Source organism: Leptosomus discolor, chromosome 9, assembly GCF_034619465.1.
Source record: "Leptosomus discolor isolate bLepDis1 chromosome 9, bLepDis1.hap2, whole genome shotgun sequence".
Lineage (NCBI taxonomy): Eukaryota > Metazoa > Chordata > Aves > Leptosomiformes > Leptosomidae > Leptosomus > Leptosomus discolor.
In genome coordinates, this window is record NC_141399.1 from 8,451,361 (window position 1) to 8,457,360 (window position 6,000).

The following is a 6,000-nucleotide window of genomic DNA, read 5'->3' on the forward strand; positions in this document are numbered from 1 at the left end:
CCACTCTTCTTAGGATACAGGAGAGAGCAACTCCTACATGCAATTTATATATATCTGTAGATATGCGTGAGAGATTTTTAATAAAAAGAGGATGACTGTTGCCACGGGATATTATGAATACATGCATATATACATGCACTCAAACTCACACCCTGAGCCTTTGAGACCTTTCAGTTTCTTGAAGGAAGTACTTTTAAGAAGGGTGATGCCCCTCCATTAGCTCTTGCTCGAACCAAGAGCTCAGCAGCAAAGAAGGGGGCGAATATGCACCCGAGCCTTCCTTGCAAGCCCTCATCCAACAGAACGCGTCATTTTGTGATGTGGTTATGTGAGTAAGTTGTCTTCAACTAAGCCATAGCACAGCTACTCTAGTAAATACACGTTTACCCTCCAGTTACTGCAAGGTAGGACATATGGAAGGGTAACTACTTCATGTGGCAATTGTGAGCATCAGCTTTTCTCTCCAGGAGGGAAGAGTGGGCTTTCATTTCTACTCCACCCTGAATGTAGCTACCAAAGAAACGAGGCAGCCTCACCCGAGATCCAGTCACTGACAAAATACATTAAGACCCTCAAGCTTTTGTTTTCCACTAAAACTCTTATAATTGCTACACAAATAATCAGTGTAGTGTAGGATGGTTCAATCAATCTGGCCCTGGGAAAATGTTAAGTAATAGGTTTTGTGCAAGCTGCAGACTAGTGTCTTTATTTAAAACCTACATCAAAGCTCGTGCCTAGTCCAGTCTATTCACGCCACCGCTCTCATTTTAAACATGCTCATACACTGAAGAATCCTCACGGATTGGAGCCGCAGGAGGTAAACCAGCAGATTGAAGAGGTTAAATGTATTTCTTTACTAATGGGACTGATGCTCTTCAAAGCTCCCATAAAAATTCAGCATGAAGCGCTTCCTAAGCTCAGGGGTTTTATAGCCTTCGTGATCATTCAACCTTCAAGCAGATACAAAGAAAATTTTTCTCTGCCTCTCTCTGAATATATCCATCTCCTCAGGAGCAAGTGAAAGACTTTTGTAGAGAACTTGATAAAATTCCTGAGACAACTCATTAATTCTAGTCACTTCAGCAGTAACTTCCCCACCACTTGTGGCACTCAAAGAGGTTATAGATTGCCTTAGTAAGAACAAATGCTATTCATTAGCCATTTCCCTGCACTTGCATATTAATATTGTCTGTCCTAGTTATATATAGAAACCTTTCTCTTTTAATCCCTGTTTAACAGGGTTGTTTTCCTAGGGGTAGCCACGAAATAATTGATAATGAGTTATCCCACCTCCAAAAAGTTTGTGAAATTCCCCAAACATCCTCCTACTGCTGCTGGGGAGCTGGGGCAGGCCAGTTAGCTCTGTGGATGTTGTGCTTGTGCCCCTGTTTTGATTGGAAATTGAAGCTTTTGCACTGCACACCCTTTTGTCCACTTTGTGGAGTCATAATTTAATCAGCAGAACCTTTTTCTCTGTTACATGTGTGCTTGTAAACAGGATCCAGTGGTGAGAATAAGGAATAATAATCGCAAACTGTGCAAGTGGTAGGTGTGAAGGACCTTGCAGCAACCCCTTATCCTCTCTACAGCTCAGCTTCACATAGCACAACCCAATCAAACACCACCAATACTCTCAAGTAACTCAAAACCAGAAAGACTTGGCAGCAGTAGCAAGCAACTTGCTACCAAAGAAGTCTTTATTCTACAGGGTAAAGAGAGTTCTGTTAATTTATTTGACTAAAACAAGAGCCGGTTGAAATCTCTCAACAGTTTTATTGAATAAGGTTTTTCATGTAAACAGGAATTTTGAAGGACCTTGGGGAGAGGAGATGCGTTGAAGAAAATGTTGCTTTCTTGGCAACTGAAAACCTAAAATTCTGGAGGTTTCCATGAAAATAAAGTCTCTTGTGCTGTTAACTACATAAGAAATAGTGTTATGCCCTGAAAGAGGAAATGGGATTTTCCATCTTTTTTATCAACTTCCAAGATTAATAGCTTTACAAGAATCTAATCCTTTCAGAAATCCAGCACAAATATTTCCCTCTTGCATCTTGCAATAGCAAACTATTCAGCCAAAGTGGATACACAAAACCCTAGCAACTAATTTGAGCTAATGTGGTCATTCTGACAAGGCTCCAGGAAAAGATTTGGAGACAGAAGAATTACAGCAGAACTGTCAGATATTAAGCGGCAGCCAAAACCTCCCCCTGGTACTGGCAACGTACCATAAACCAAGAGTAGTTCAAACCCATGGCTGCTGCTAAGCTCCTGGTTGTTGGTGTGGCAGTCATTATAACGACGAGTTTGTGATGAGCTCTTGGTGCTGTTTATAGCACAAGCCCAGGTATAGCTCATTTTCCAAGAATAGCTTTGGCAAAAAAATCAGTAGCTGTTGCAGCTTTTTGACAACTTATAATTATGGCTGGAACTGCAGTCAAGTGATTTCAGACAGGACAACAAGTAATTTCCCAGGGTTACCCGCTGGGGCAGCACCCTCCCCATCTGAACACCCATGGAGAAAACAATGTTCCCACCGTTCAAGTTCCTGCAGAGCATGTGCATGAGGGGAAAATAGACTTTTTTTTTTTCCTTCAAGAAAAAAAAAAAACTTCCATTTTTCCATCTTTGACAATCTCGAGTGATTTTCTGTATGCTAAAAATACACCGAAAATCCCAACTGCCGAGTAGTAGCTCCTGCAGAGTTTCACTGATTGTGAAACCTGGAGTTCCCATCTGCCCACTGCTGTGTGCTGGAGCCCCGGTGGCAACCATCGTGCTTCGGCATTTCATTCTGCATCGTGAGTGACCTCCAACTTTTTTATACTGACTCGACGCACAACACAACCATGACAAAAGTCCTTTTCCTGCTCTTTTAGGGACTGACTTGCTTCCCATCCTGAGTACCTGGGCTGGATGCTTGATTCGCTCCAGAGGCTGTTGGAACGCTATCGACAGTGGACCAGGTCCTCAGGTTTTTTGGGACCTGGTCCCTCGTGGGGCTACACAGAAAGATCTGGGAGAGCAGATCTAGATTCAGCATCCTTTAAATCAATCCTGTCTTCAGCGCTGGTACAGCTGAGCCTACCCCCAACAAATTTCAACACTATGTTGATGCAAGGCTGACACAAATGAGATCAGAAATGTGATTCATCACTTTTAGAAGCCACTTTGCTGTGTTTTTAGAGAATCATGGCACTCTCTCAGCTGGATTTTACCAAGAAATCAATTATCCACTGGCTATTACATTTATCAAAACAGGTTTCCAGTGATGTAAATCATCATCACCTTGCTGAAGCTGGTAGCACCAAAACCCATCTGCACGAGCCAGGCAAGTAGCCTATCGCCTATTAGGATGGATGGCAATATGTGAATCTTGTGCAGCTGACTGACATTTATGAAGGATAATTATGGAGACTGCTATAATAATATCAGTTACTTTGACATGTTAATGGTTTGTTTTTAGTTAGATACACAGGCACAGACGTAATTGCAAATAATTCAGTGGTTGCTGAACTAACATGTCTTTACCAGGACAGGTCCCCAGATGTACTTCATTCTGCACCAAAGAGCAGTCCATCAAGTATGGGGAAGCTCTTCAAGCAAGACCAAGGCTGGAAACACCATCTGTGAAGTAAAACTGTGCCCAAGTGCCTTATTTGCTACAAACCGCCCCCTTTACGGTGGTATCTAACCTGACCCAAGTCCACCCCTAGCTGGAAGCAAGGTGGACGTGGCACAAAGCAGCTGGTGCTACAGGGCTTGGATGTACATGGGCTGCAGCAGGGAAAGGAGGACAGGTATTTGGGGCTGAGCCACTGGCAGGTCATTCTGAGCTGATTAGCCCCACACATGTGGGACATATGGTTGTGCGTGGTGCGCTGCTGGTCTGGGAGCTGCAGCAGTCACGCCTTTAATTATTTAAACCAGAATAAACAGCAAAATGCTTTGATTTCGTGAAGCTGGGGGATACCTGTCAGTATTTGGCAGAGCTGGAGCAGGCTGCCAGGCACAGCTGCCAGCAGAGACCCTGTGGGAACTGCCTTGCCTCCAAGAGGACTGGGTCCTGGGTCCCTGGCCAGGGCAGAGCACCAGTAGGCATGTTCACCTCTGTGGGAGCCAGCACTTGCCGTCCCATGGTGGTCATGGGGCAGGTGGGCCTCTTGCCCTTGGACCTGCTGCTCCTGCCTCAGGACTGCTGGGGATGGAGGTGGCTTTGAACGGAAGGTTGTTGCCTCTTACATACTGTTTTCAGAATGTAATTAGAAAAATAAATAGATAAATGCTCTTTTGCTTCTGAGCTCAGATAAGAATACCTTGAAGAATCACCTTGTCATTACACGGATTATGTAATTCCAACCATGTATACTTTTAATAACCGCCTAGCATTAGCAGTACAGCTTGCTTTGTCAAGCTTTCAGGGCCAGTGAGGAATTAGTTTATGAGGATCCAACTGAAGTTGCAGGTGTCAATGTACATGAAATGATGGGATCTGTATATGGGGACACAAGGCCTTTCCATACAGGAATATTGTTAACATTAACTCCTTTTTAAAAAAATCCTTTCTGCAGAGCCACCTTATTTTCCTATCCTTCATATCCATAAACCACATTTCACAGAAAGTTCAATTCACTTCCTAGAAAACTGGCCAGCGAAGCAGCTTCCAATTCTCTCTCCAGAAGCTACAGTCATGATACTGTGACCTACCATCTTGCCCATCTTCCCCATGCTCCATTTCCCCAGGAATTTCATTTCCCCAGAAATTTCTTCCTTGAGGTCTGCAGCGAATGCCACTGTGTAAAAGAGAGCAGCAAGCTGTGAATTGGTATTTAATCCCTTGTTTGTAGGAGTAGGATGCACAGTTGGCTGGATTTCCAGAATGGATGCTGGCTCAACTACTTTTTCCAGTGCCCCATAGCAATCCCGTTGACATACATCATCACCGACACTGCGAGTGTGCATACACGTGTGAGCGTGAAACATATCCGTGTTTCAGCTTCTGTTTTTCAATGGAGCGTGAGGATAATGGAGCATGGCATGGAAGAGCCCAGCTTCACCGGGATTTAAGGAAAGAGAAAACTCCCTTCATCCCCGTGCCTGCCTCCAGCAGGCTCCACCAGAAGGGGAGTTACTTTGTTTAGTATCAGCCATCCTCGCTCAGAAAGAAAATTTTCTGTCATCAAGACATACAATTCCTACATGTGGCATTCATAAAAACAATGCCATGTTTAGCAATTTGTGGCATTAAGCATTGAAAGGAATTTTCTCTGATGGAGTTTGACAACTTTGTCCAAAAAAAGAATTAAATTTCTTTAAGCTGCAAATAGTCTTTAACGGAAGCAGATTTAAATACAAACTAAAGTTCCCTCACACTGTGCTGTAAATCACAAGGGAAACATAATTCATTTGCAGCAGTTTTCGACAAGAAAACTTGGCAGTCTTTCAGCAAGTTTCATAATTGCTCTATTTTAAACTTCAGCTTGAAAATGCTCAAGATAGCTTTAAGTTTTATTGAAAGGTTAATTTCACACCTACAGAGAAAATATCAGCTTTCCATTAGATCTAACGGAGTGTTAAATGCAAAAATTACAGTCCCTTCATATAAATGTGCAAAGTTTATTGCATTTTTAACCCACCTTGCTTTCCCATTCTTTCCTGGCGGAGCCAAGGCACAATAGGCGAGCGCGCCACCTCCGCAGGCATGCCGGGCATGGTGCTGGCCCGCAGCGCCGACACCAGTTGCATGTTCTTGTGCCTTATTCCTGGGGGAGAGCCGCAAGACAACGCCAGCCGCAGCGATTCGGGTGCTAGCTCTGCGGGGTGGTGGGCCTTAGCAGCCTACTCTTGAAAAACACCCAGCACGGAGGGCAAATGGGGACGTATCCCTGGGATAAATGTCAAACAAAAATACTAATTCTCCACAGATTTATGCCAAGTTGTCCCAAAAATCACCATTGTATCTCTGGGCTCACCTTATTGTTAGAACAGTGCAAACAAGGGGTA